This window comes from Bufo gargarizans, chromosome 3 (genome assembly GCF_014858855.1).
Source record: "Bufo gargarizans isolate SCDJY-AF-19 chromosome 3, ASM1485885v1, whole genome shotgun sequence".
NCBI classification, from domain to species: domain Eukaryota; kingdom Metazoa; phylum Chordata; class Amphibia; order Anura; family Bufonidae; genus Bufo; species Bufo gargarizans.
This window is the reverse complement of record NC_058082.1, coordinates 273,931,384-273,952,791: the sequence shown is the minus strand read 5'-3', so window position 1 is coordinate 273,952,791 and position 21,408 is coordinate 273,931,384.

Here is a 21,408-nt window from a genome sequence, read left to right as displayed (position 1 = left end):
GCCACGGATGCGGAGAGCACACGGAGTGCTGTCGTATCTTTTGCGGCCCCATTTAAATGAATGGGTTCGCATCCGAGCCGCCAAACAGCGGTCATGTGCATGAGGCCTAAAGCTATCATTTTACAGACCCACGGGGACCATTTTCTTTCTTAGAAGATTTCGGTGGGATTTCCTGACCATCTAATGTGTATGGGGGAGTCCTGTAGATGTTGGGGGAGGGAAAGGTTGGGCATCCTTGATTCCAACATCCCTGATCATTCTGTCTCAAGGAGCTAAGCTGTCCACCAGAAGTGTGAGGCAGTGGCTTCCTCATTTTCACATTCAAAACATATGCATGCTCAAACCAGCTGAACATGCATGTGAATAGAGTGACCAGGAAAGACATGTGCATGTCCCATTTATAGGGGTTTTCATATTTGCACAAATTTAGGACCTCATCAATATCAGATAGGTGGTGGACCGATACCCAGCACCCCCAGCGATCAGATTTTACGGTGTAGGACATGTCTGAGCACTACGCCAAGGTTTCTCAAGTAGCTCAGGTCCTAACACTCACCTACCTGTGCCACATGAGCAATACCAGTAGCCAGTGGGCGAATTATAGGAGAGCAAGGTCCGACTCATAGCCAACTCACTTGATTAATTTTCCCATCACATTATGCACTGCTCGTTTCCATGGTTACGACCACCCCGCAATTCATAAGAGTGACTGTGCTTGTATGCTATAAAAAAGCACTAGCCTATGTGATCTCCCCCGGTGACACGTACCGACCATGAGTGACGACCCCTTGTTCCTTCCTACAGTACTTAAAGAGTTAATATTGTGTTATCTCGGGTGTTACATAGGACTGCAGGTGACAATTACTGTTTTATCTGTACTAAGAGAGTTATCACTGTGTTGTCTGTGGTGTTACACAGGACTGCAGGTAAAATGTATATTGGGAAGATTTTCTGCCTGATAGTCACTAGCAAGCGTTCCTATGGACACTAGTTAGTAATCATCTGGTAGTCTAATACTGTCTCCGAATGCAAATGCTCATTCATCTGGTAATTCAGATCTTTCAGCATTGCGCGGAGGATATTGCTGCATGTAATGGGAGGGATGTCCTCTGCTAGGTATCTGGTGACTGTCAGGAGGGAATGCTTCTCTCCCGAAAATTGCTTGCTGCATCGGGGTGTCTAATACACCCTTAACATCTACTACATTATCTGTACTCAGCGAGTTATCACTGTGATATCTGTGGTGTTACATAGGACTGCAAGTGACATCTACTACATCAGGCATGGCCAACCTGCGGCTCTCCAGCTGTTGTAAAACTACAATTCCCACCATGCGCTGCTGTAGACTGATAGCCGTTGGCAGTTTGGGCATGCTGGGAGTTGTAGTTTTGCAACATATGGAGAGCGTCAGGTCGGCCATCCCTGTACTACATTATCTGTACTCAGAGTTATCACTGTGTTTATGTCCCCATGTGAACGTACCCTAATATCTCTATGTAGCTATAGGGTGGGCCCCACAAATCAATTTGTCTGATGGGCCCTAGGTACCCCGGTCCAACAAAGCATATGTACTCTCTTCCCATCCATCCATATTCAGTTCATTTGTCTGGATGCTGCAGCAGAAAGCTGACCCTGACTATAACAACATATTTTTTCTAAATCAATGTCAGCAGTTCATACATTCATTTGGGACATACACGCTGTAAGAAAACAATTCCATAAAGCACATGCACTAAAGCAATATTGACATCCACTATGAGCAATCTTTATTTGCTGACATCTGATCCTGTATCTTTAACCTGAGTCTTAAGCAAATATTGCTCTTCTTTTCCAGAGTGAGCAATAATCCTTAGATTTATACCGGACTGCCCGACCTGTGCTCCTTAGCTTGGCAACATCTTCTTTTCGAATGATGCAAACTTTTCTTCAGCAGAGTTTTAAAATTGAACCTCCTTTCATTCTGTCACTGTCTTTGGAGCAAATGTTCATTGACCCAGAGTCCAAATCAACACGCTACGTTCTACTGGTGGTATTTTCAGCAGCTGGTCCTTTACAGCCCTCTAATGGGACCTAAATGCATTATGACAGCAATGTCAACAAACTAGCCATGTTGCATTATTTATTTCTTATTCCTGTGACTTGCTGCCTCTCCATTTACTTTTAGAACAAAAAAATGTCCTTCAGACGGTGATCTTTTTGCTCCTAAATAAAAAGAGAATATTTTGTAGCTATTGGTGAGTGTTTTAGTGACATGCAGTATGTTAGAACTGCACGAGCTCCAAATTATACCATTTGACTATTCATACCTTAGATAGCATGGTTTGCTTACAGATCAGGAGCATAAAAACACTTTATGTAGTTCATCATTAATTGGAGACGCCGAGCTTTGAATTTCACACATCAAAGCCATTACACCTGTGATCACAGATAATTGCACACAAATCAATACTGCGCTAAACACAAGAAATCTCATCTCGTCCAGAACATGAGATACAGAGTGGTGGCTCCAGCTACTCCCTATCAATTAAAGCTCAGTAATATATTTCATGTGTCTAACTTTCACCAATTGCGTGCAAAAAGGTGAGTCCTTTTATGCATTGATTTAAAATAAAAATGAATGATTTACCAGTTTTCTACAATGGATTTTTTAATGAACATTTAGCTTTTGTCTTTCCAGCAAGATTAATCAATCAAATTATTGGATGATTGGTAGATTTTTCATGAAACATTGCAACTTGAAGGCTTCTTTCTCAAATCAGTGAATCACAGACGTTTGTAGTGTCCAGGGTGGCCCCAAAGCTATGCTGGGTTCCTCGCACACCGTTTAGGTTTCACAAGGTGTTGCTGCTTTCCGGAAGGGATTGTAAGGCGTGGTGCACCCCAATGGGAAATAAGTCCCGAGGGTCAGGGTCTGCAGTTAACTTGTGTGCTTCTTTACTGGAGGAACTGAAGTTCAAAACAATACAGGCAAGGAACTGAGCTGGCTTATCCAGTCTCCTCCCGGTTCGAATACGTTTTCATGCAGAAGAAAGGCCTGAACTAGCTGTCCCTATCTCTCAAAAGGCTGGTACACTGGCAAAAGGCTGGTGGCCCATGGTCTGTGGCTCAGTTACCCGGCTGGCTCTGTGGTCAATGCGCTGGTAACCCAGGTCTGTGGCTCAGCATCCACATCTAAAGTGTGAAGATGGGGTCTCTGATCATTTGGACTTCATTGAGTCTTGATAAAATTATCCTGACCTATGAATGAACTGAAAACGTGTCTGAAATGTTTGTGCAAGACCTTAACCGTTGTTTTCTGATCTGAGACTGAATAAAGAGACACGTCTAAAATATGTCTTCAATGTATTGTCCCACTTATTTGATAAAATCCTTATGACCTGACAATGAACAAGGAAACTTGTTTGAAATGTTTGTGCAAGAGAATTAGCATTGTCTGCCAAGGTTATCTTGTGATTCTGAATTATTGTGGATCTGGGAATTGGCTACTCCACACTCCAAAATACAAACAGATAAACAAAATATACACAGTGACCCTTACAAATTGCATAAGCTGACTACTTTCCACTAGTGGGTGAAGCTCCTTGGTTAAATAGTATAAAAGCTGGAACTTTTGAGCTAGCAGTTTAAGTTTACCTACGAAAGCATGCTTTGAGTAGAACCCATTTTTTCCTGATCGAGACTATGACTGCTTTCGCTGAAACAGACTTCCCAGCTGATTTGTGTCGCTGTCAGACAATGTTAAATCAATCGGTTATGTGAGTTTTCTATCCTTTGTATATACTATACTTAACTTGCAAAAGAAGGAAAGACATTTTCCTGATTACTATTACCTTAATAAATTATACTTACAATTTATACCATTTATTAAACATGTGTCTCTTTAAAGAATGTCAGAATCTGAAGTCTTGCTCTTATCAGCAATACACCATCTCCGGGTCATCTTCTGGTCTCTCTTGCAGTCTGGTAGAGTCATCCTTTCTGAGCACCTGTCCCTATCTGCAGACTGGCACAGTCTCTTCTACTCAATACTTGTCCCTATTTGCAGACTGGCAGCTTGTCTCTTACTAAACACTGGTCCTTCTAGATACTGGCAGAGTCTCTTCTACTAAACACTGATCCCTATTTGCAGGCTCTGACTGCTCTCCTTATATACCATTTCTAGCTGAACTAGAACCTTATAGTGTGAGGGGTGGAGTGGATAATCACAGCCTAAACAAAAACAATGTTACAATTTCATAGACCATTGGTTGGAGATGCTTTGGAAACGTGTACGTGGAATGTGGATGACACACGGAGAGCAAGAAATGTACACATGGACGAAAAATGGATCCTTCATAGACATCTCCCCAAATAAACCACCGACCATCTTGTTATGGATGACATCACAGGCATGGATTTGTGAAAGAGGCCTAGTACATGTTCCAGGGTTTTCAGGTTTTCTGATGCAGTTTTGAAGTTAAAACCAGATGTGGATTGTAAAGGGAGAGAAGGTATTAAAGGGAATCTGTCACCTATTTTGACCATAGAAAACCATTAACATAGCAATGTGGAATAAAGTACCTTCTTACCTACATGTGTCTTCTTTATTTTATTCAACTTTTCATTCTTATAAAAAAGCAATTTTTCTGATATGCAAATGAGGTTCCAAGGTGCCCAGAGGGGCGTTATTACTCTGCTTTAGTGCCCAGTAACGCCCCCTGCAGTGCCCAGCTGGCCTTTCTTCCAAGCCCAACACGCCTCCTAAGAAATAAATGTCCTCCCACATACTTGCTGAACGGCGCCGCCCCCTCCCCACTACGTCATTTAATTTATTCATTGCACCATCGTGCTTCCTCCTTTCTTGGCCTACGGCGCCACCCCATCCCGATTACGTCATTTAATTTATTCACTGCAGTTGGTGTCAAGTTACAGCATCGGAATAACACTGATGTTGGTGCTTGCTACACCTGGATATAGTCTTTTATTATTTTAACACACAATTATGGACAATGGGTAGTTGCAAAAAAAAGCATGTTCTATTACTAACCTTCTGCATACAATACAGTTATGACAAAGAAGTCACACTGTAATAAGTATCCCATCCTAATCCATAATCTAACCCTAATAAAGCATAGTGTCCATAGTAACAGATAGAAATGATAAAATTGGCTAGTTTTTCAAGTCAGTTAACTAGAGCTGAACAGGCACAACGTCAAAATAATTCCATAGTGACAGGGCTATTTACAGCAGGCACCTGTTTGTACATTTTTGCATAATAACCCTTGTTAACACATGCATTTTCACTGTTTGTCGATATTGTTGCAGCCCAGCCACTTAGGACAACTACCCTAAATTGTTGTCGATTACCAGCTCACTCAACGTCAAATAACACAATACTAATATCCTGACATCTTCAAACACGCATCAACAATCTTTCCCAAAACTGAAACAGGTATCAACATTTTTAGGAGTTACAGGATATCAGTGCTCACATTATCAACCGCTCAGGTGGGACTATAAATAGAAGTCTAACACAAATATTGACCTGTTTTCCTCAGTTATAAGGGTTAATGATCAACTTACTATAGTCAAAAAACCTAAGTTATTATCGTTTTACATACAGTACTGGGCTAAAGATTTAAGCAGGTGTGGGAAAAATGCTGCAAAGTAAGAATGTTTTCAAAAACAGAAGTGTTAATAGCCAGACTATGACCCCAAACATCCAGCCAATGTCATTAAGAACTATCTTCATTGTGAAGAAGAACAAGGAATCCTGGAAGTGATCTGAAAATCATTGAATCTGTTTGGGATTACATAAGGAGCCAGAAGGATTTGAGCAAGGCTATATTCACAGATCTGTGGAACAACCTTCCTGCTGAGTTCCTTTAAAAACGGTGTGAAAGAGTACCAAGAAGAACTGATGTTGTGTTGAAGGCAAAGCGTGGTTACACCAAATATCAACATAATTTCTCTTTTATTCATTCAGTTTGCATTTTTTTCATTGATAAAAAATAAACTATTAATACTTCTAAGTTTTACAGCATTCTTACCACACCTTCCTACAACTTTTGCATAGTACTGTATATGTAATACAGATATTGTGTCACTAACAGCAACCTATGTTGCTACAGTGTCCACGTTACTGATTACGATAAGCTCTGCCACAAGGGGCCAGTAGGTAAGGAAGCCTTTCCACCTTAAGAAAACCTTCCTACTGTCTATACGATTGAATGTATGGGACAGAATTAATGAACCTCACAGCTTATGGCAATGAGTTTGTTGGGAGAGTGATATCTGCATAATGAACTACTGGAGATCGAGGGTCCCATATATGATTCTTGAATAGAGCCTCACTACTGTTTGTGTCTGCCAAGCCACCTGCATGTTGCCACCTGCATGTCACAGAAGTTTTGGTGATTGTGTTTGGATCATCCTTTCAATAACACTGCTCCCAAAATACAGTTCTAATCATTACATCTCACACCCTTCACGGCTATCGAATAACATTGTAGTCTCAATCTGACACTTTACCATCTGTCTATGCAATTTTTCCCTTCAAGATACAGATGCTTGGACAGCAAGAGCAAAGCTTTAAATGAGGCCTTAAGTGGTTACTGCTGCAGGATATACCATTACTGTTGCTCGTACTTCTTACGTGAAGCTTTGGAATTTGCGTAGAATTAGAGGACCACTCCTTGTGGGGTAAATGTTATGGACTTCATGGGGAGATTCATGAATTGGGCTAGCTAACAAGATGCATATACTATAGATAGCATGTTGAATTTTGTGTAGATTGCCTTTAAACTAGGGCATATTATTATTATTCATGATGCTAGTAACAATGCTAAGGCTCTTAACACCTGATTCATATGGATAGGTCATGACTGTAGAAGAAGCTCAAAACTGACCTTAGAGGACCTAATATGTATACAAACATAATAAAAAAAACATCAACACGAGTGAACTAAGGATAATCAGAGCTTCAAAATGGCTTCCAGTGAAGTTATCAGAGACCTGTGTTTGGCTACAATCAATGAGCAGCATACAAATATATATATACAGTGGAGGAAATAATTATTTGACCCCTCACTGATTTTGTAAGTTTGTCCAATGACAAAGAAATGAAAAGTCTCAGAACAGTATCATTTCAATGGTAGGTTTATTGTAACAGTGGCAGATAGCACATCAAAAGGAAAATCGAAAAAATAACTTTAAATAAAAGATAGCAACTGATTTGCATTTCATTGAGTGAAATAAGTATTTGAACCCTCTAACAGAAAAAGACTTAATACTTGGTGGAAAAACCCTTGTTTGCAAGCACATAGGTCAAACGTTTCTTGTAATTGATGACCAAGTTTGCGCACATTTTAGGAGGAATGTTGGTCCACTCCTCTTTGCAGATCATCTCTAAATCCCTAAGGTTTCGAGGCTGTCTCTGTGCAACTCTGAGCTTGAGCTCCCTCCATAGGTTTTCGATTGGATTAAGGTCCGGAGACTGAGCTTCTTCTTGAGCCACTCCTTTGTTGCCTTTGCTGTATGTTTTGGGTCATTGTCGTGCTGGAACACCCATCCACGACCCATTTTCAGTTTCCTGGCAGAGGGAAGGAGGTTGTCGCTCAGGATTTCACGATACATGGCTCCGTCCATTTTCCCGTTTATGCGAATAAGTTGTCCTGTGCCCTTAGCAGAAAAACACCCCCAAAGCAAAATGTTTCCACCCCCATGCTTGACGGTGGGGACGGTGTTTTGGGGGTCATAGGCAGCATTTTTCTTCCTCCAAACACAGCGAGTTGAGTTAATGCCAAAGAGCTCTATTTTGGTCTCATCAGACCACAGCACCTTCTCCCAGTCACTCTCTGAATCATTCAGGTGTTCATTGGCGAACTTCAGACGGGCCTGCACATGTGCCTTCCTGAGCAGGGGGACCTTGCGAGCCCTGCAGGATTTTAATCCATTGCGGTGTAATGTGTTTCCAATGGTTTTCTTGGTGACTGTGGTCCCTGCTAATTTGAGGTCATTAACTAACTCCTCCCGTGTAGTTCTAGGATGCTTTTTCACCTTTCTCAGAACCATTGACACCCCACGAGGTGAGATCTTGCGTGGAGCCCCAGAGCGAGGTCGATTGATGGTCATTTTGTGCTCCTTCCATTTTCGAACAATCGCACCAACAGTTGTCACCTTCTCTCCCAGCTTCTTGCTAATGGTTTTGTAGCCCATTCCAGCCTTGTGCAGGTCTACAATTTTGTCTCTGACATCCTTGGACAGCTCTTTGGTCTTTCCCATGTTGGAGAGTTTGGAGTCTGCTTGATTGATTGATTCTGTGGACAGGTGTCTTTTATACAGGTGACTAGTTAAGACAGGTGTCCTTAATGAGGGTGACTAATTGAGTAGAAGTGTCTAACCACTCTGTGGGAGCCAGAACTCTTAATGGTTGGTAGGGGTTCAAATACTTATTTCACTCAATGAAATGCAAATCAGTTGCTATCTTTTATTTAAAGTTATTTTTTCGATTTTCCTTTTGATGTGCTATCTGCCACTGTTACAATAAACCTACCATTGAAATGATACTGTTCTGAGACTTTTCATTTCTTTGTCATTGGACAAACTTACAAAATCAGTGAGGGGTCAAATAATTATTTCCGCCACTGTATATATATATATATATATATATATATATATATATATATAAAAGGAAAAATGGCGGCACTGGCTTCCAGGTGAAAAGGCGGGTGCACGTCCCAAAGGGAATGGACTGATTTCCCTGATGAATATTCTAGGAAAAATGAGCGGCACTCCAAGAATAAAAGTAGTGAACCCTTTATTCACACCAGTGGTGCAACGTTTCGGCTCTGATCGCGAGCCTTCCTCAAGCAAAGAAACAACTCAAATAACAGTGATTATATAGAGGATACAAAACATGTGATCACAACCCAGTGGGTGTGTTCAACAATTCATGAAATACATAATAATAATTGACAGTGAATACACATCATATAAGTGCAAAAAAATATACAGATCATCATTGAGAACAGTGATGTGAAACAATGTACAGATCAAGTATATAGAAACAATGTACAGATCAGGTGCATAAACATGATCAGATGATGTACCAACATACAATGTGAACATTATACATAGACTTATGGGGGTGGAGCAACGGAGTAATATCGCAGAACATACCTATCTAGCAAGGAGGCTCATAATATGCCGTGGAGTCGGCGTTGTGGATGTCTTTCTGCGCAGGCGTGGCTGCACACCAATAGCGAGTGCTCAGCAGACCAGGTATGTTGCACGTCAGCATAATGCGCAGGCAACCCCACGTCATTACAGACGTCCTCCCGGAAGCACACAATGTGCAGTCCTGTGCGCATGCTCAACCGAGAATTTAGCTGGACGCGCCATCTTAGTCACTGGAAAGCTGCCCATAGAACCACCTAGCATATCGCACCCAACCAAGAACAAAAACGGGCATGAGGGGTTAGACAAGGGCACAGGGAATCCCATTAGGCAGGGTACCCATATACCCATATATATATACTATGAAACCACATTCAAATATGGTCATTCATTTTTTTAAATGGTCAAATTCTTACCTAGTCAATGGGTATCTTTGGATCCTGCTGGCCCTGATAATGTAACAAACGTACCTGTCTGGGCTCCAGCGGTACGATCCTCAGCCTCGGCACAGATGCACCAGGAGAGATACGCTGCTGAGCCACCCCCGCTGGTGATATAACCACACCCCTAGTAAAAGGATGCAATGCACAGTTTCTCCCTGACGCAGGTGTGTACTAGGGGAGATTAGCAGAGGACTGATTAGCTCAGCTGCTCTATTATTGTGTACTACTGTTTCTGACTAATGGAGCCCCGAGTCATGGACCTATTAGGGACTCAGCCCTTCCTGGCCATACACCATTGCCAGTGATAGTCTTGTTTGGCTCACTTGCTAGCTTCCTTGTTCCTCGTTCCTGCTTTGCTTGTTCTGACCACTCTCTAACTCCTGTCCTGTTACTGCATAGCCCATCTGGTTGTGATCCATTTCTTATGGCTTCGGTATTGTGTTTGGTTGTCTGTCTCGGCACTTAAGAAGTGTAGGGACCATTGGCAGGTTGTGGTCTAGGACTTGTACTGCAAGTAGGTAGGTACAGTGGGGGGTTGCAGGCCAGGGACTGACTGTCCTTGTCTGTATCTACTCTACTGATGTGTCAGATTAGAGCTGTTCTACATGAGCAAGGCTAATTGAACCCAAGGTCAGAGATCTAACAGGTGTGCTTCAGTTTTCTTCTGGTCGATTCTTGGCACATTTGCTGGAATGCGGCCGAATCTCTCCTGGTCCCCATTATAGTGAATGGGGTCAGACATAGCCTTACAAAACTCCGGCAATGCTGGAGTGCACAAAGATCAGGCAGGCTATTCCATGCTAGAACAGCCTAGCGGATCTCTGCCCCTAGTTTGAAACTAGCCTAAGAGGACCGTTTTTACATAAGTAAGAGTACTGTGTAAACCAATGATCAGCCAAGCAAGCACTCATTTGAACTCCTGTTTTTGATCATGACTCCATGTAAATCGGGTTACAATCAGCTGACAATAAAGCATATGTCATTAGTTGGCTGCAGCTTCTATGCGATTGCTTTTTGGCAGCACATCAGCCCATTTAAACAAGGGACGTGCTGCCAACATAATGCACCGAGTTTTAGAGAATAGGTATGAGTGAAGGTATTAATGATCGCTCATTCCCCTCCCTGCAATCATTGTAAAGTGAACACAATAATGAGTGGTGATCTACTTGCATTCCAACGATTGGTGCTCATTATGGCCAGAAATTCTGCCTTGGTATAAGGGCCCTAAGTGCATACCTTAATATAAGGGTTTGAAAGACGGCAGCAGTATGTTGGATATATTTTTCTTTGTGTTTAGTTGAGTTTTTTTTCTTTCAAAAAATGTAATTGTAAAAACAAATTGTGTAGCAATGTACAGCCTAGTGAAGTCTATAATTACTTATCTCTGTAAAATTCCTCATCCACTGTGCACAAGAGAATCATGTTGACTGGTTTTCCAGCAGAAGAACAGCAAAAGCAGCAGAGACACGCAGTGATACTTCTCAGAGGGCTAACAATTAATATCTCCTTTCTCTGCTTGTTTTCATAGCTGCCAAACTGCCAATTTCCTACCCGGTTATTGTTTGCACTCCCCTGTGTCTGAAATGGGATTCAGTTGATTTATTTTTTTCTTTCATTTCGGACAAATAAGCTTACTTCCAGACTCTTGGCGAAAGATAAAGTAGCTGTATGCTTCTTTCTGTCCTATTATAAACAGCCATTTTGATCTTTCGGCAGGAATGCCTTTTTTTTATTATTATACATTCACTTTTGGAGCTTATGGCGTCTGCTTAGAAACACATAAATAAAGCATTGTGTAGATGAGGCAATGAATGTGCGAGAGAAGGCAGCGAGATGAATCCGTAAGCAGAAAGAAGAAGGCAGAAAATGAACAGAAGACAAAACGAGATCACAATAGACAGGAGGATGCGTCAATGACAAGACTTCTCACTGGATCTATACTAAATATGAATGAAAAGTACATTGCCTATGATCTGGCACCTCTGAATCGAAGATAACAATTTTGTCTTAGCAGAGCACTGCAATAGCATGTGGCACAGCTTAGTGAGCATTTGCAAAACCATGGATTTAATCAGGAGGTATTAATAGCTGCCAAAGGGCAATTAAAGCTTCATATTGTTAGGTCAGCTGTCCATGTCCACCGCTGCCCTGCTCTCCCCTGCAGGCATAATAATACCTGCATTGTGCTCCAGCCTCTTAAAGGGCCAATGCGGGCACTTCCAAATACTTTCCCAGCCAACGGCTGGGGGGTCCCTGAGCATTTAAGACACCATCTCCAGGCAGAGAGTGCCTGAACCTTTAGATTCCCTGGTGACCAGCCAAAGCGTTCTAGTGCTCCAGCTTGTACCTGTCCTGTCTATGTGTTCTAGCACTTCCAGTTTCAGTTCTGTCTGTGTTTAAGTTAACCCTGTCCACCTTCCTATGTGTTCCTGCCAAGTATCTAGTCTGCTTGACTCATTTGTATCTTCACTATCACTCTGCCTGCCTGTTCATTCTGTGTCTCCCACCATCTAGGCTTCAAGTGTGCTGTGTGGATCTCAGACCATACCTGTGGTCTTCATGCATTTTTGGTGTGTTCTCTGTATCTTGAGCTTCTGGTGCTTGCACCAGAGTCCCTGGCCCTGGTGGGTCAGTTACAAACTGTGCCCAAGACATAGTGGCCTGGATACTTTCCTGCTGAGAAGGCCAGATCCATGTACAGGGGTTAAAGGGTGAATACTAGGGGTGTGCCGGAATAATGCCCTTATGGTTTAGCCCAAAGCTAAACTGGTTAGTCTACACAATAGGTCCTCATTTGCTGATCCATAACATATTGCATCAAAAATACCTTTTAAGGATATATAAATGTTTTCAAAGATTTCTTGCTGTGGAGCCTCAATATAGTTATTTTTATTTTTTCAACTAACTGAAATGAACATCTTAAAATATAACTTGAAGCAGCATAGAGGATTTGGGATATTTCTCCTACATACTTGATAAGTCTGCATTTTGTTAAATATTGTTTTCACTGTTCCAATTGCCCCCAAGAATATAATTGTAATAATGTGCACTGCCTCTTTAGACCACTTTGTATGCACTAAACCTGAATAGAAGCTGCAAAGATAAGCCCCTCCTGTGTTAGCACCTGACTACTTAACCGGTTCATACACTGCTTTCAAGTATGTTCTGGTTACAACAATAGATTATAACAGGACTGATGATGGATTACATTCATTTCTGTTGTTCCCAAAGTATTGCATAAGTCTTCATCAGTTCCTTCTACAGGATCCATCACATTATGTTGGTCAAATGAACAGACAATTTGAAAAACTGAGCAAAGTCATGTCAATTGGTCTTGATTTGTTTCAATCAGTGTCTGAGCAAGAAAAAAAAGATACTGCCAAAAGAGTCACCAAAAGTTTCTAGTAAGGAGTCTTAGGTTGGGTGCTGGGTCTCCTTAAAGAAACCAGCCATGTATGGAGATTTACTGCAAGTGCTCCATGTACGGACACTTATTGGCAATACTCAATGGGAAATGTACTATGGAGCTCCTGCCCTGCGTCTGCTCACTAGGCAGGCTATTAGCAGAGAGGAGCAAACACAGGGCTGGAGCTCCATAGCACATCACTCCTCTGCCCATGGTCGTTCTGCTAAAGTCTGACATAGCCATAGTGGTGTACAGGAGTACGGATTCTAAAGGGACATAAGCTCCTGAAGTTTAGATGGTTATTTCTCTATAAAAAGTTAAAAATAATAATAATAATAATAATAATATATATATATATATATATATATATATTAAAGTACATTTGAAGAATCCATTTCTTCACGCTTACAGTAAAGTTTATAAGTTTAGGTGCACTTTAAGACCACCAGAAATCATCACTATGAGTTGTAATGTAAGATCTTCTTAATGGAGTTCTCCAGGACTAAAACATTTATTGCCTATCCTTAGGACAGGATATCAATGTTTGATTGGTGGGGCTATGACCTCCTGGACTTCCCCGATCAGCACAATGAAGAAGATTCCTTCATTGTTTACATAGTAAAACAAAACATGCAATGCAACAGCACTCTGCAAACCAAATAAAGTACAAAAATGCATTATGATTGCTAATACTATACTTATAAATTAGAGATGCTTGGCAAATACATTTTGTACAAAATTATTTGAGCCCGTCTGCCGCACGTCAAGGCGATCTCTGTAAGGTGGGAGCCTAACACTAAGTTCTACCTGTTATGTGCCATGATGGCTAACATACAATTCAGGGAGTGTAGGTTCCACATGCATGCTGGGCCTGCATTAATTTCTGTCATTTTAGTGCCAAAATGGCCTCCATTATATCCAAGGAATGCACCAGGAGAGGTATAGTGCATACTTTGGTGGCCATTTGGCACTAGCACTAGCAAGTATAGCACTAACAATTATTATGCATTTTTGTACTTTATTTGGTTTGCAGAGAGCTGTTGCATTGCATGTTTTGTTTTACAGCCATAGCAACGTGCCCCTGTGCATTGAGATGTGCTGACTGACCCCCTTTTTCTTTGCAGTTCATTGTTTACATAAACACAGATAATTCTCCTTATAGGCGGGTGAGTCTGCTACAGCAACCCTGTCTCATTCAGTGCCACCCAAATGAATTGCTGCAGTACCAGGCACAAGATGCAATGTCTGTGTAAACAATGAATGCCCTACTGTACAATTGCTTCAGGGTCAATGAGGTCAGAGACCTGCCGATCAAACACTGAAAGTCTACACCAAGGATAAAGTCCAGAGGATTTGCCCCTTTTCTGATGAATGGGGCTAGAAGCTCACCTAGCCCCATGGAATTCATGAACATGCTGACATGTAGATGGTCAAACTTGATGCTTAGAAATTAGACTATTTGTTCCATAAGCTAATATGACAGTGACACTCGCATCAAGGTCTTCTTTCTATATCTAATAAATGTGTTCTCTTTTTCTACATAGATTAACTTAAAATAGAATGTGAACAGTGTGTAAGCTTATGAAGAGATACCAATTACCTTACCGTCTTTTTATATTCTTAGTAGGGCACACCACTGAAAATAAACGTGAACACAATATGCTCTTTCTAAGAGGTGAAGGTGATAAATGGAGATTTTCTGCTCACTTTCAGGTATAATATAACTCTGTTACTCTGATACAATCGACATGAACTCTCTATGTAAGTCTCTAGGTGACCGCACTGTTTGTTCAGGAATACAATTTGTCTGACTCGTCCTTAGGAAAACATCAGAAATGCCAAACTGTTATTCAAACAATCGAAATATATTGTGGACCATCTTTTTACAATAAAAGGATTAGTGTCCCATGATGATAACGGTACAGGAGGTCAATGTACAGAAGATGGCTCCCAGTTCCAGGTGTTGCTGAAACTTCTCCTTGATATAAATATTACTTCTAAATATGCAAATATGTTTTACCCCTCTATAGTCTGGTGATTAATGTTCCAAAAATATCCATCAGAAAGGAACTTTCCCCTCGGCAGTTCACCGTAGTCAAGACGTGTGTTGCAGTGTTCTGATGTCATTCCTTGAACATATCTAGAAATCAAGCTTCCAATGGCTCCTGCCACTACTAGGACTCGTAGTTCCAGAACCATGCACAGGATTCACTACTTCTTAATTGTATTTTTCTTCAAAGTAAGATGAAAACAATGCAGCACTGCCAAATACATATCACTCCAAGAGGCTTTATAGTACTCACAAATTTAAGTCCATAAAAAGCACATAGACAAAATATCTTGGCGCCCAACCATAGAATTGCAAGTCTGGTTTCTTCTTTCGGGGAAAAGAAGCTGGAGTGGCAAAACCCAGAGTTGGACAGGAGGTTTGCTGTGTGCCAAGATATTGTGTTGTATATTGTGAAGTGGTGGGGGAAGGTTCCTCTCTGACAGGGATATTGGGAACATTAATCACTGGACTGTAGAGCAGTAAAATCTTTTTTGTATATGAAATTCATAGTTTTTGAACTGTACAATTTTTTTTACCTGCTCTGGTTAGCACTTTTGCAGGGACATTGATGAATCTAAAATTACATCTATATCAATGTTCACATCCTAACTGTAGTATGTGTATGGATACTGGTGGAGGTGGTAATTTAGAGTAAACCTATTGTACAGTAGCTGTTCAGTGGACATTGTGAAAAGAGCATCTGCAGTAAGAGGGAGTAAGTTTTGTAGTTTATATGTATATTAGAGGGACTTGTGAAGGTTCTTTCTTGGCTTGGCTAAAGTTAAAAAATCTGGCCATTTGATGATAATTTCCTATACTGTGAAATCATGCACTCTGTCTTGACTTATATGATGAATTCCAAGGGGATGTAAAAAGAGTTTGATTTGTTCTCTTAGAGCAACTTAATTCCTGGTGATTTTATGTATTCTCGAGTTGTTCATAAAGGGTTAATGTGTTTATATATGTCTGTACACGTATGCTCTAATTGGTTAGAAGTACTTAAATGACAAATGACAAATAGCACTCCATGAATCCTGACAAAGGCCTCTCTGCCAGTTAAGTCACTTCTCTCTGCTCTGCACTTATGAGGAGCTATCAATCTGAAAAAACTATCAGCAGATGTGGTCCTGGCTTAGCTATCATCCAAGTTATGCCTCAAGGCCTGTTAAAAGGCCAAGCATTGCCTTGTAGGGTAGCTACCTTACATCTTATGGCATCATATGCTCAGCTTTCTTTTCCTTTTGGAAAATGAGCTAATTTGCATACATGAATCCTAATCATTCTTGAACGAATTCAGGCAGATGCATACATGGTTTTTTAGCACTTATGAGCTCTAATCAAAGAAAAACAGTATTTTCTGGCTTGGCAGCTCCCAAGTTTAGCCTTTAAGTAGATAGAATTTGGAGGAGAGAAATGCCTGAAAATACGGCTGGCATTAAATTAAATAGCTCCTTTTGGAATAGTAATTTGGATTCTCTTAATTGTGTTCAAAAACACAGTTTCTACTTTTAGTGTTTGTTCTGGTATTTGGCAGAGTACAGTAAAATAATTGTAAATCACAAATTAATTTATAATAGAAGATTCAGGCAGGAGAAGCACAATACTCATTGTGGATTATATTAAGAATATTACCGCTGGTGAGCTCAGAGTAAGCTTTATTGATTCTCTAAATTAAAAAAAATAAAGTTATCAGTGTTTAATGCCGATTCCGTTATTGATCTTTTGCCAGTGATAAAGCAGATGCTTTTTTTTTCTACCTTTAGCGGGATGCCAGTGGTGTTTTTAAATTGGTGCAGCCAATAAGCATGCAAATGAGCAATTAGATCCAAATTACTTGTTCACTTGCTGTTCTGAAATGTGTATACCTGGTATTAGGAGACTACATTTCACTGAATAACAAAAAGCATACTCGTTCATTCTCACATAATATGGCAATTACTGAGATGTAGCATTAGTATAAACTCCTGTAAAATCTCATACATGTGCATATGGTGGATGGGGCCCTTGTGATATCTGATATTATCATAGTCTTTATTTGGAAACTAAACTTTGAGAAGGGATATCCTATATTAGGCTGTATGAGGCACCATGCCTAGAGAACATAGATCACCGTCCGGACCGGTGATGCTTCCAAAAGGTGCACGTGACCCAGTAGAGACATGCCACTTAGAGAAACATCTCTGCTGAGGCCAGTGATTGGCCCCAGCAGCACATGTGACTTTTCTGGAAGTTTACTCACCAGGGACCAGTAGGAGCAGACCCCAGGGTGGCGAGGAACAGATGAGTACCTTTTCTATGTTAGGTACTGCACTGTCCAGAGCATAGATAAAATTGTGGTAACAGCAGGTCAACCCCTTAAAGGCCTTATGCACATGGCCGTAACCGTTTTGCAGTCTACAAATTTCGTATCGGCAAAATACAGATGCGGTCCCTGTTGCATATGGATTTTGCAGACAAGTATAAGACATGTTCTATCTTTCTGCAGAACGGGCATACGGCTGTGGCAAGCACACAGATCATACATGTGCTTTCCGCATCCGTATGTCCTTTCTGCAAAAATATAGAATATGTCCACAAAATGTGAACCAGGGACCTATTGAAAACAATGTGGACAGCATGCGGATGTATTCATATTTTGCAGACACTTGATTTGGGAACTACTAAATTTATACGGTCAAGTGCATGAGGCCTAAGGCATTATGTGCATTGTACTTATAGTAGTTTTGCACACATTTTTGGCTAATCAGAAAGGGGTCCTTAATAGAAGTATACAGGAAAAGCTTCTACTTCTTTTTTTCTAACAAAAATCTAACAAAAATCTAACTGCAACCGCATAGTTTAAACACAGCCCTAACTTGATACATGCCATCCTCTTAACTTGTGAGAGAAAATCTCGATTATATTGAGTTCAGGTATGTGCCAGTAGTAAATGGTACATGAGTTTTAGTACATGAGTTAATATCTTTTTTTTCTGCCACAAAATACTGCACAGGCAAGGTCTGAATTCCACATGTAATTTAAAGTAATAGCTCCACTGCCAGTAATGGTGAACATCTGTCTAAGGACACATCATTGTTCTGTGTCATTCTTGCAGAAATTGGCTTTTCACACCAATACAAACTGACTCTTTTGCACTGATATTTATGTATTTTTTTCACAGTGAGTAATAGTTGCTCAACATTTCTCCACAAAACAATATTTCACATTAATACAAAGACAAGGAAAGGCTCAAAATAAGATTTTTGGGTGAAAGAAAATTGAAAAACAAATCAATTTAGCTTTCTAGAAATAGCATTACATACATTAGAATTTTACACTAACAAGATTTATCTTGTATTTAGTACGTAAAGAATCGTGTGGACAAAACTGATATGCTCTATTATTAAAGAGAACCCCGTCATCAGGAATTAGGCCCCCAAACTGTCAACATCTTGTTATCTAGGACAGTGACAGCTTCTCAATCTTGGCATAGTTTGAATACATAGTTCCAATGTCACGGACGTTCCCGTGACAGGTGGCAGGAGATCTGTAAGACTGGCAACACGTGGTTTGATCTGACATGTTTTCTTTTTGGATCAAATGACATCTGTGTTGTTTCTGGTGCTTGCCACACCTTCTTTCCCCAGGTAAGGGCTATTGTGGTCATTTTACCTTTTTCTATTTATTGTTGTTTCTCCCACTTTGTGTTTAGCTTGTGTTTGGTTCTCGGCTGAGTTACTGGTGCTACCAAAACTTCATTGAAGATAAATGTTTCCTTTCCCTTTTGTATTTTGTTTATATATATGTGTGTGTTGCCTTTCCCTGTTTGTCATTAGGCCTGAGGGAGACTCCTGTTCGTCCTTCCCTTTGGAGGAACAGGTAGACTCAGTCCTGACATTAGTGCCAGTGTATGAATTGCCTACCTTTGGGGCCTGTTCATACTGGTAGTCTGTCAGGACTGGAGTTAGGGTTCTCTCTAGGTGTCCATCTTCTTTACCTAGTTTCCAGGCCTTATTCCAAAGTGTATAAGGAGTCATGATGGAGAAGTCACTCCTTGAATAGTCACACTGGTCAGTCCCCAAGAGTTTGGGCAGTTTGGGGGCCTAAATTCTGATGGGTGTTGTTCACCACTCAGGTATAACGCAGTGTATTAGGAGTGTTCCTCTGAGGCCCCATGCATACAATTGTACCCATTTTGCAGTCCGCAAACCAGGGATCTACAAATATAGATTCCTGCCATATGCATGCTAGATTTTTCTGCTAGAACTGGCTATTCTTGTCCACAAGATGAACAAGAATAGGACATTTCTATAATTTGTGGCCACATTTTTTGCAGACCCACACAAATGATTGGGTCTGCGTGTGACCAGCCAAAAAATGCTGGATCAGACATGGACCAAAACTACGGTGGTGTGCATGAGTCTTTAGAATTTCCAAAATTTTGCTTTAAAATATATTACATATTTCAGCCAAGTCAAACACCATTATAGAAACAGAATGCATTTGGCTAAATATGTCGGAGTTAAAAAGTGATTATTAAAATATTATAGACTATTAAGATAGATGTCTAAGCAATCCATTATTCCGTTGTAAGCACATACTGTATTTACAATAATTAGTCAATTCACCGGTAGCTATATAGCTTGCCAAGTCTCTAAACACACCCACTACAAGCTGGGTAAAAAATTAACTACAGAACATAATAATTACCATTGTATGATTTCAGCTGTGTGTCAGCAAATAGGACACATATGAGAAAACATAATAGCCACAGCAATACCCGATCATAAGTGAATGACAGTTGTTAAAATGTACCTTCCCTGTCACATTTTATGACTTTTACTACAGTCAGAACATTAGAAAATACATTGCATTCTGCCAAAATAGCCATGTTATCTGTAACGAGAAGACATAAAAAGTGACCAGCAATAACTATGTAAGAAAATGAACCTTTTAAAGTCAGTGTGCAGAACAGCGGAGATCAAAAGTACAAAGTAGTCAATGAGCCATTGAGTGGGTTATCATAGTACTTCTTTTTCCACATTTATTGCTCTGCTAGATTTATATCAAGCTGACAGCTCAAGGGAAGTGTCTATTCTACTGCAGCTCAGGAGGCGTGTCCATGCTCTACCTATCACAGCTCAGGAGACAGTTGAGGGATGAAACTGAGCATGTGCGGCCATCTCAGTGGGCAGGTCAAAGAAATAAGAAAAATAACAAACAGTAGGTGGCGCTATACAGATGTATTTTATTGAAAAACACAGTGGCTATTCAAAAAATTTTATTACATGCAATTACAAAAGTATTCAGATCCGGGTGCTGGTTTGATAACTGTAGAATATTTTTCGTGGGACAACCCCTTTAATTTTGTCTGCATAATAAATGACATTTGCTGAATTTAGACAACCCCTTTACTATGGTGGAAACGTAAATGAAAGCTAACAATAATTTTTGTATGGTTTTCTAACAGGTGTGAAGCTGGGGAAAGCTGATGAGGTGTCTTTGGTGCTTGCAATATTTTTGCAAAGATTGAAAGTGAGCTCCATCCAAGTACCTGCACTGAATATCTTTTGGTCTCATTAACTTTATTCTGCATTGAGACAAATTCTTCCGTTCTATGCTAATCTATCACTCTGGTTGGTTCCCAGGTAACAAATGACAATAATTTTCTTTCAGAATTATCTGCTTATTCACATTATCCGATGGGACTGCTTGCAAACCTGAAGTGTTACATGGAGGGATTTTACCAAAGATGGATTCTACGCATCGCTGCCTCTTTGAATAGCATGACTGACCTCCGAGTAAAATTTAAAGGAGGTTTGATAAGGGCTAAAAATGTTTATCAACAGGCTTACCAATAGGAAATATTATATCTAGCAAAGTTAGTGCTTGAAAATTAAATATTACTACATTCTTGGTGTTATCAGTTTACCCCAGACAAACCCTTTGTGCAATCTTTTGTTCTTACCAACAGCAGTTTGATAATTGTAAATCTTTTTATTAAACTAAATTAATTACAAAAAAATCCAAAAGCAGCCCTGATCGTTATCACTCTCCCCTGTGACATCATCAACAAATCATGTTCAGCATGTTCAGATCATTTACAGCTTCTACCATGACAGTGAACAGCGGATCTAACACAAAAATGAGTCACATCTAGAAATTCTAGACTGATCACAACAGTTTAATGACCTCTTCATTATTTTCTGCAGGAAAGTAATTGTTCTATGTAACATTACTCCTATGTCCCAAACAAAGGAAATGTATATTCCAGCCACTCCATGAACGAAGGGGATGTAGAGAAACGGATGTGGATAAAAGGAGAGGATTCCTGAAACAAATGGACAGTTCATTAGTTGTCCACTGGGTAATAT